This window comes from Triticum aestivum, chromosome 2B (assembly GCF_018294505.1).
Source record: "Triticum aestivum cultivar Chinese Spring chromosome 2B, IWGSC CS RefSeq v2.1, whole genome shotgun sequence".
In the NCBI taxonomy this organism is placed as follows: Eukaryota; Viridiplantae; Streptophyta; class Magnoliopsida; order Poales; family Poaceae; genus Triticum; species Triticum aestivum.
Genome location: NC_057798.1, coordinates 511,662,506 through 511,673,297, shown reverse-complemented (window position 1 = coordinate 511,673,297; position 10,792 = coordinate 511,662,506). Strand labels below are relative to the sequence as shown.

General features: G+C 43.3%; 1 pseudogene; it reads left to right on the top strand.

Annotated features, from left to right (window-relative positions):
* The first annotated feature begins 5,280 nt into the window (after positions 1–5,280).
* LOC123039273 (protein FAR1-RELATED SEQUENCE 5-like) lies at positions 5,281–7,691 on the top strand (annotated as a pseudogene).
* Positions 7,692–10,792: the final 3,101 nt, after the last annotated feature.

The following is a 10,792-nucleotide window of genomic DNA, read 5'->3' as shown; positions in this document are numbered from 1 at the left end:
AACACGTATCATCACGGAAGTGTATTTTTTTGTAGTGCATGTTGAAATAATAGGGTAAGGATGTCAATCGCAAAGGATTTTAATGAATATTGCTAGAAAAATGGAAGTAACCATAATGTAAGAAGGTAAGGAGGAACAAGAGTAATAGGCTACTGAGGATTTTCGAACGATCGAATAGCATTCCAAAGAATGTTGTGAAACACATGAACAACTGTGGACGAATGGATACTCGACATGCGCGAGTAATTATCCGTAGGGGTATTCATGCGGAAAGGAACTACAGGACAATAAGCATAAAGGTTTCTCGAAACATCGGAGAGTATTTTAGGACATCTTGTAATAACAAGAGCACCTGGGGATGAAGGTATGAACGACAATGTAGGTAGTTACCCATAAGAATTTATCGATGGTAGGGATCGCAACGGCGAAGGGCAGAAGGGTCTCGGTAAAACTTCGGAGAGTATCTTCAGAATCTTCTAGTGCACCAAGCAATCATCTGGAGTGAGGGCTCTCCGGGAGAAAGTATTTACGAGAACCTAGAGTTAAAGTTAACAAAACCATTTAACCCGAATAGAAGAGTGATTAGATTCCCAGAGTAAAGGTCGAGGAGTAAAAGATCCTAATGCCACCCAATGGCGATGTGGGCCCGTAAGCCACACAACCATGTTAGTAAAATAGTTTTTTTTCAAAGACTAGACTCAACTTAGGCCAAGGAGTTGGAAAGGGGGATCCTACAGGCAGTCGGCTCTGATACCAACTTGTGACGCCCCCGATTCAATCGTACACTAATCATACACACAAACGTGTATGATCAAGATCAGGGACTCATGGGAAGATATCACAACACAACTCTAAACACAAAAGAAAGACATACACGCTTCATATTGCAAGCCAGGGGCCTCGAGGGCTCGAATACATAAGCTCGATAGACAAGCGAGTCAGCGGAAGCAACAGTATCTGAGTACAAACATAAGTTAAACAAGTTTTGCCTTAAGAAGGCTAGCACAAACATCAATGATCAAAGAGGCAAGGCCTCCTGCCTGGGACCTCCTAACTAATCCTGGTCGTTGGCGGGCTCCACGTAGTAGAAGGCACCCTCGGGGTGGTAGTAGTAGTCGACTGGGGTGGCATCTGGCTCCTCGGATCCACCATCTGGTTGCAACAACCAGAAAGAAGAAAGAAGGGGGAAAAGGGGGAGCAAAGCAACCGTGAGTACTCATCCAAAGTACTCGCAAGCATCAGATCTATACTAAGTATGCATTGGTATCAAATGGAAGGTTTGTATCTGTGGACTGAACTGCAGAATGCCAGAATAGAGGAGGAAGGCCTAGCCTATCAAAGACTAGCATCTTCACGCAACTCTGAGCATCTTGCAGCATGTAGAAGAGTAAAGAATAGCAGTTTAATATTTACCAAACATGTTGTGACATCAACGCCCAGAGATCCTTCCTCGACTCCCCGCGAGAAAGCAATCCCGAGGCCACATATCCATCACATATCTCAAGTATCCATTTCTAGTTATATAAGATCCGGATACAAGTCTGAATATTATATAAGATCCCGCAGGCTATTTTCCTTTACCAACTACAATTCCGATAGGATCTTCCTTCGGAGTTTGAGTCTGACATTGTGTTGTGTCCTTGTGACAGTACTGTACTGTAGAAGTAATTAGTTTTCTATTGAGTTCAAAAACTATATTTAATTTTGTGCAGTTGTTATTCCTCACGGGGTGGAAAATCGTTTGGACCCGTTTACCTGGTGATCGATCGCCCAGGGCCTGCCTCCAGCGCGACCCTGTTGTTCGCCAGGGGACCTGCGGAGAACGTTTCGGAGTCCTCTTTTTTTTTAGGATGGAGTCTTCTTTTTCCGCGCCGAAACGGTTCAGCGCCCGATTCCAAAATTGGCGCTCAAGCGGACGCCAGCTGGGCCGCAGCCCAACAACGCGATACTCACTCGGTAGCCACCGGTACTCTTTTTTTTTCCGAGTGAGTATCGCTAGATGACCAAGTTCTCTTTTTTTTAAAAAAACTTCCAATCTATTCATCTTCAATCATGGCTATACAACGCACACTAGAAATAAAAACTATATCCAGATCCGTAGACCACCTAGCGACGACTACAAGCGCTGAAGCGAGCCGAAGGCGCGCCGCCGTCATCACTCCTCCATCGCCGGAGTCGGGCACAATTTGTAGTAGACAGTCGGGAAGTCGTCGTGCTAAGGCCCCATAGGACCAGCGCACCAAAACAACAACCGCCGCCAATGAAGAATAACGTAGGTTGGAAGGATTCAACCTCCACACGCCCACCAACGATACTAGATGCACCGCCGGAACGGGGGCTAGGCAGGGAGACCTCTATTCCATCTTCAGGGAGCCGCCGCCGTCTCGCCTTCTTGAGCAGGACACAAACCCTAACAAGACAGGAAAAAAGACTGAAAACGGAGCCCTCCCGCCGGCCCTTGGCAAGATCCACCGCGCCCCCATGGCCCTAGGGCCACCGGAGACGAGGCGGACCTGCCGCGGCGCCGACGAGAGGCAGAAACCCTAGCTTTCTTTCTTGGAGGAGGAGGAGGAGCGACATGCTTTCTTGTGTTCTCAAAAACAAATGGCGCGTGCTACAAATCAGCCGGCTGATTTGTTGGGAAAGTAAACCGCCTCGACAGCCTTTGGATCAACCAGCGCTCAGCCGTCAGATCCCGCGACCACTTAACCACGTGCGATGCGCTTCGAGGCGAACGATCGTTGCGACACAGTGTATGTTGCAACGCATCATACCCCCGCAGACAGACACCCACCTGATCCCCGCGAATCGCGCGGCGGCGGCGTCGACCGTGGCAAGGTCTGCCTATCATCCGCCGTCATTCTGCGGCCGGTAGCGAACCGGCCACCACCTCCCCCTTCCTCCAACTACCCCCAACTCAAAGGTCGCCTCTCTGCTTCAATCCAATGGCGCACATCGCTAGGGACATGTTCACCTCCGCCTACAATCGAAGCTCTGGTGACTCTGTCTCAACCCGGTGGATGGATCCAACTTCGGCGACTGGTGTACAACACAGGGAGCAACCACCCCCGGTGAGCATCTACCGTAACACGTCGGTGGTCTTCCCAGCTGCCATGACATCTACTTCTGCAGCAAATTAGGTGAGATCTCTTTGAAACCCTAACAATTTAGTTGTAGCAAAGATTTAGTGTTTGCAAAAATGAGCATCGGGTGATTCTGAACATTCAACATTGAGCTTTGATAAAACACCGTGATCCAGGGGTGTGTGTGTTGATACGTCTCCAACGTATCTATAATTTTTGATTGTTCCATGCTATTATATTACTCCTTTTTGGATGTTTATGGGCTTTATTCTACACATTTATATAATTTTTGGGACTAACCTACTAACCGGAGGCCCAGCCCATATTGCTGTTTTTTTGCCTATTTCAGTATTTCGAAGAAAAGGAATATCAAACGGAGTCCAAACAGAATGAAACCTTCGGGAGTGTTATTTTTGGAACAAACCTCATCCGGAGAGCCTGGAGTGCAAGTCAAGAAAGCTCTGAGGCCCCCACGAGATAGGAGGCCCCCCTGTAGGGCGCACCCCCTGTCTCGTGGGCCCCTCGGGCGTCCACCGATGTACTTCTTCCTCCTATATATGTCCATGGACCCCAAAAACATCCAGGAGCACCATGAAACACAATTTCCACCGCCGTAACCTTCTGTATCCGTGAGATCCCATCTTGGAGCCTTCGCCGGCACTCTGCCGGAGGGGGAATCGACCACGGAGGGCTTCTACATCAACACCATAGCCTCTCCGATGAGTTGTGAGTAGTTTACCACAGACCTACGGGTCCATAGTTATTAGCTAAATGGCTTCTTCTCTCTTTTTGGATCTCAATACAATGTTCTCCCCCTCTCTTGTGGAGATCTATTCGATGTAATCTCTTTTTGCGGTGTGTTTGTCGAGATCCGATGAATTGTGGGTTTATGATCAAGTTTATCTATGAATAATATTGGAATCTTCTCTGAATTCTTTTATGTACGATTGAGTTATCTTTACAAGTCTCTTCGAATTATCAGTTTGGTTTGCCCTACCAGATTGATCTTTCTTGCCATGGGAGAAGTGTTTAGCTTTGGGTTCAATCTTGCGGTGATCTTACCCAGTGACAGAAAGGGTTGCAAGACACGTATTGTATTGTTGCCATCGAGGATAACAAGATGGGGTTTATATCATATTGCACGTGTTTATCCCTCTACATCATATCATCTTGCTTAAGGCGTTACTCTGTTCTTATGAACTTAATACTCTAGATGCAGGCAGGAGTCGGTCGATGTGTGGAGTAATAGTAGTAGATGCAGGAAGGAGTTGGTCTACTTGTTATGGACGTGATGCCTATATACATAATCATGCCTAGATAACGTCATAATTATTCGCTTTTCTATCAATTGCTTGACAGTAATTTGTTCACCCACCGTAATACTTATACTCTCGAGAGAAGCCTCTAGTGAAACCTATGACCCCCGGGTATATCTCTTATCATATTTGCTTTCAATCTACTTTTATTTGCATCTTTACTTTCTGCATCTATATTATAAAATACCAAAAATATATTTATCTTATCATACTATCTCTATCAGATCTCACTTTCGTAAGTGACCGTGAAGGGATTGACAACCCCTTTATTGCGTTGGTTGCGAGTTCTTAGTTTGTTTGTGTAGGTGCGTGGGACTTTTGAGGAGCCTGCTACTCGATTGATACCTTGGTTCTCAAAACTGAGGGAAATACTTACGCTACACTTTGCTGCATCACCCTCTCCTCTTCGGGGAAAACCAACGCTAGCTCAAGACGTAGCATGTGTATGTATACTTGATGAATTTTTACTGGAAAAAAACAGAGTACTTATGTTGATTTGAACCACAGTTTCAGAGAGTGTAGCATAAAAAACATTCTGTTGAAAAACAATGAAGTTAAATATGCAGCAGCCTTGTGTTTAAAGTTGAAATATGTTGCTTATGAAACTGAACTTATATTTATTGAGTCATATGAAACACACTTGCATAATGAATTCTCATGCTGAACTCTTTTGTTGCTTTCTACATTTACATGCACTGGTTAAACTATAATTTGCATTCCAAAACAATTGTATTCGTGTCATGAAGCATCACTTGAACTTACGGTTCAGCTAAAAACTTTTGTTTCGCTGTTGATAGGCTACCCACGGTAGTACAAGAGGTGAGGGGAGCTACACTGAACATCAATTTGAAGCAAACTTGGGAACAACTTCAGCAACTGCAATGTATGATGATGAAGAATATGATGAGATTTCATCTCAACAACTTGCACCCTATGTTGGGATGGAGTTCGACTCTGTTGATGATGCTAAGCAGTTCTACAACAACTATGAATTCAAAATGGGCTTTGGCATATACATATCTGCTTCAAAGAACAGCCAAAAGGGGCCCGCGGTACTAATCAAGAGGGTGTTCCGGTGTGTTGATGCCGGGAAGCCAGAGAATAAGACCGATACTAGCAGTGCTTCGAAAGCAATCTCGTCGGAACAACACTCATCAAGCAAAGAATCATGGTTTGAAATGGATGTCACAAACAAGCGTCAGAAAAATAGATTGGTCTGTCATGATTGCAAAGCACACTTAATAGTTGGGCTGCGGGGCAATAAATGGGTTGTTTCATATTTCGTTGCAGAGCATACCCACCCTCTGATGCCACAACCAGAGCGTGTACGGTTCTATCGCTCACACCGCAACATTCCGCGAGAAGATTTGGACCTCATATTGGCAATGCATGATGTGAACTTCTCCACATCATCGTGCATGGGAATGCTTGGGAGGGTTCATGGTGGAGACCGGAGGATACTGCCATACATCAAGAGAGATGTTACAAATGCTCGTTCAAAGCTGCGGCAAACCATAAATCTCCGGGACATGGACATGACGGTTGCATACTTTGGAAGGCGGCAAGATGAGAATCCTGAATTCTACTATGCAAAAACAGCTCATGAGGAAACAAACTCTGTTACATGACTGTTTTGGGTTGATGGGAGGACAAGGGCATTGTACCATAAGTACAGAGATTGTATTTTCTTTGCCACCACCTTTTGCACAAATAGGTACAATATGCCATTTGCTCCAATTGTTGTCGTCAACAAACATTTGCAGACAATTTTGCTGGGGTGTGCTCTGCTTCTGAATGAAAATATTGAAACCTTCAAGTGGGTCTTCGAGAACTTTTTGATCATGATGAACAATGAACACCCATTAAACATCATGACAGACCAAGACAAGGCAATGGAATCAGCCATTTCTGAAGCATTACCAAATACAGTGCATATGTGTTGCAAATGGCATGTCCAGCGGAAAGCGAGAGAGAAGTTGGGCAGAATACTGAGCAGAGATGAAGTTTTTGAGCAAGCTTTCTACACATGCATCAACGATCCAGAAACAGTTGATGAGTCTAAGGAGAATTGGCAGCACATGATACATTGCTTCGAATTAGAAGATAATACACACCTTTGCAACATGTGGCAAACCCGGCATACCTGGGCTCCAGCATACTTCTGGAAATGCTTCTTTCCATTCACGAGCACTACGGGGAGGTTAGAGGGCCTCAACTCTTACTTCAAGACATTCATCAATCCTCAAGAGTCGGTTTGGAAATTTTTGCAGTAGTATGAGGTGCTCCAAGAGACGATGCTAGACCGTGAGGACAACCAGGCTTTCATTGGTGAAGCAACAACAACACCTCTTTACTCGAGATACAACATTGAGCGTCAAGTAGTCAACTTCTACACCCGGGCAGTTTTTGGCAAGTTTCAATCAGAAGTGATTGCATCGACTGGATATGTAATCAACCAGGTCCCTGCGCTTCACAATGGAAGCATTATCTTTGAGCTTTTCTCAAATTACTATGAGGACCCAAAAATATTCAAAGTAAATGTTGAGATGTCATATTAGAAGTTTGAGTGCAGCTGCAGCTGTTTTGAGATGAATGGGATTATATGTGCACACATCATTAGGGTGATGACCCATCTAAATGTGCAAACTATACAACAACGCTATTTGCTAGAGAGGTGGCCTGAAAAGCAACAACACCAACAGGCAGACAATTTCTGGATTTTGGACTCCCCTCGAACAATACCCTCAAGTACAACTCACTTTGCAGGAAACTTACTTGGTTGGCCTCACAAGCTTGCAGCAATGACTTTGCATACAACCTGCTAAATGATGCAGCTAATCATCTTGAGAATGTTATAGCTGCAGCAAGAAGAGGGGAACTACTAGAGCAGTGGGATGTACCTCAACAGCAAATGCCGCAGCAACAAGCAGAAACTCAAGGGTGTCGAGTTAGCAATGACAAAGAGCCAATCCAACAAAGCAACAAGGCCGAGCGGCCAATCCGCCTCTGCAAAATGAACAAACCGTTGATCCGCGTGCTGCACAACATGATGCCATGCTTCAAAACCCAACACGTGTTCCAAAAAAAGGTCGACCCATTAAAAAAGAAAGGAGGAGATAGACTCTGCTTGAGCAACAAGAGGATGCGCACCAGAAGAAGGCTAGACAAGAGGAGAAGAAAGAAGAAAAGAAGAAGGAAGCCAAACCAAGGACAAAGCCTGGACCAAAGAAGAAGATGCTTTGCAAGTATTGCGATGAAGATGGTCATGCCATACAAGAATGCAAGTACTTGAAAGCTGCGATGTCTAACAAAAAATGTCGATATTGCAATAAAGATGGCCATGATGTTCAGGAATGCTCCTACCTAAAAGCTGCAATGTTGAGAGATGAAGATGTGGCTACAACAACAGAGCTTAGGCTATGATGTAGAAAAAATTTCCAAAAAAAACAAGACATTCCATCGTAGCTTCGAAAATTCCCTGCATTGTTGTCCTAAAATCATTGTTGCGATTGGAGGGGAAAAGTACTACTTTGATATCTCTAGCCAAGAATGTTGTATAGGCATTGTAATGCAAACAGAAAATGTTAGCTACTAAAAAATCTGAAGCTTTCTTATGTGTCTTGTATGTATTGGTGTGTGACACTGCCCATCACAATTTTACGGGAGAGTAATTTCAGTATTTGAAAAAGAAAGCAAAAAATCATGAAAAGTTGCTTCAGTTCATGATTAGTTTTCATGTTGGTTGCGCTTGCTTTGCATTCGATTCTGTTCCGCTTCTAGTGCGCGCGCATAGTAAAAGCTACCATAGTAAAAAAAGTAGACATTTGTTTCCAAAAACAAAAGAACTGTGGATGATGATGATAATTTTCATCATATCTAGCATGTTGAAAAAATGAAGTGTCAAAACATAAAGGATGAAACATCTCCTGTCATGATACTGCCTGATGCATTCACTGATAAAAAAAAGGAACATGGAGAAATGAAACATGAAAAAAGACAATTGTGTACCCAACAATGCTCTTTGCACGAAAACACACAGCATATAAAAACTGAGAAAACATTTCACACGGCGCGGGTGTTACGACTGAAGTCTCTTTGCATGCATGAAAACATCATCTCCTTATAGTATATGAAACACATCAAAAGTTATAGTGCCAGTCTTACTCCAAAAACATCATCTCCTTATAGTATATGAAACACATCGAGTTGCAGTGGTAATCTTGCTACAAAAACATTTTAGCTAAGGTGTTTCGCTGAAAAAAACGCACTAAGGACTTAAAAAAAATAGAAACTACTGGTCACTATGGGCACACAACTCCAGCTCTGCCAAAAACACCTCGCTAATGTTGCGTCTCAAGAATGCCCCCCCTTTTGATGCATCATCTTCTTCAGCTGATCCGCAGGGTCCAGCTTGTTTTCAGGATGCCTCAACATGTCTGATGCAATCCTCATCCGAAGCTTTGGGATATATTATTAATACAAAAAAAACGAAAGAGGGTCAAAATGATGTCACCAACAAAAAAATCCAGCTAACGGAATGGAGGTGCATTTTCATTCACATAGCAGCTCACCTGGTCAAATGATGCCATAACCACACCGTCAAAGTTCTCCAAGTATAGAATAACAAAAAACCCGCAATATAGCTAGAGAAGAAAAGAAGCATAATGGAACAATTGTTTGTGCAACATAAATCAAAACTTTAACATATGAAAATTGAAGAAAATGTTTCCATACTAAGTTCCTTGTTGTGGATAGACTGGAATGGAATCCTCAAAAGAGTCAAGATCATGTTTGAAAGATGGTTCACTCCTTGCCACTCTCTTTAGATTGGTGATCTGATTTAATATGATCACATGACACAAAAAGTGAAACGCAAGTCTTCCAGGGGGCGGGGGCACATAGTTGAGAAGAAAGCATGAGCATATAATTACCATATTGTTGGTTGCCTTGTGTAGCAGTTGCACATGTTTGCTATTCTTGATTGGGTCAAAAACATTGAATTGCTTCATGGACAAGTTTGCAACAACTACAACCCAATGCCTCTTCTGGATAACTGTAAAGAAAAACTAGAAATGGAACAAGTGAGGTGACAACACTGCGATTGTTTTTTGTAATAATAACATATAAATGAACAGAGAAAAGAAGCAGCATACTAGATCGCAACTTGGTATGTTGCTTCTCTCACAAGCCGTCCTAAACTCTTTTTCACACGGTTTAGGATCAAATACATTGGGCTCAGCAACCAGTTGTGTCTGGAAAAAACCCAGAAACAAACACAGGAAAAGCCACAAATGATGTTGCAAAAATATAATAGAGGAAAAAATGAAAGATGCTATAGAATGCGTCCACTAACACTCATGAAAACTGAGAATCCAAACTTCTTTGGCTTCTTCCTGCTACCAAGTTGCTCCATGTTGAAAGTTTTTAGGTAGAGAGTCATGACCTCATTGTCGATCTCAACCCGTGGCTTTAGTGGGGCATGAAAATTCTGGAGAGAGGTGTGGAAGCCATCTATTTCAATGAAAGCGGGGCTGCATATTCAAAAAAGCATAAAAGAGGATGCATTAGCAACACCGAAAATCGAGAGAGAGAGAGGTTTTCACATCAAAACCAAGAAGTTTGAATCGAAAACATAAACAACTATGGGATCTCATGAGTATATGAAAAAGAGAAAGAATAACTAAGTCAAAACACTCACAGAGTTTCGCCTTCCTTTGGTTTCTTTAACTTGTATCTGCTCATAACATACTGCTGATGCAAAGCGTCCATGGTTGCATCAATCTTTATCTTCTTCATCTTCAGAACCCCGCCAGGAGACTCAGCAACCCTTTTCTTCTTGACAGCCTTCTTCATAGCACGACTTGGGCCACTACTAGAATCAACATTGGGTGTTGCAACTCCAGAGATAGTTGAATTACCTTGCATTGAGACACGTAAGAAGAGGAGAGAAAGTTAGATATGAAGCTTGCAAATGAAGAAACAAGAAAAAAGGGAGAAAAAATGAGAAAAGAAACAAGAAAAGAATGCAACATGTAAACACACCTAAAGACCCAACACGTAATGGAGCTGCGGTGGCAATTGGAGATGCATCAAAGATTGGCTTGTTGATATCATTTGATATTGACACTTTTGGATCAGTGTCAAACAGAGGAGCAAAGATGTCTGTTGCAACTGGATGTACAATGTGATCCACATTAACCATAGCTGCTTTTGTCGTGTTGTCAAATGTAGGCCCCACTAAACCCGGGTGCAGTACAACAGAGGGAGTGGCAACTGTATCTGGGCTCTTTGAAGATCTAGGTGGCAGTTCCCGGTGAAACCACTCATAGTCTTCGCTCCCAATTGGAAAAAGGTCGCACGATGGGCCATCATCCCATTCCATTGCAGCGGCTT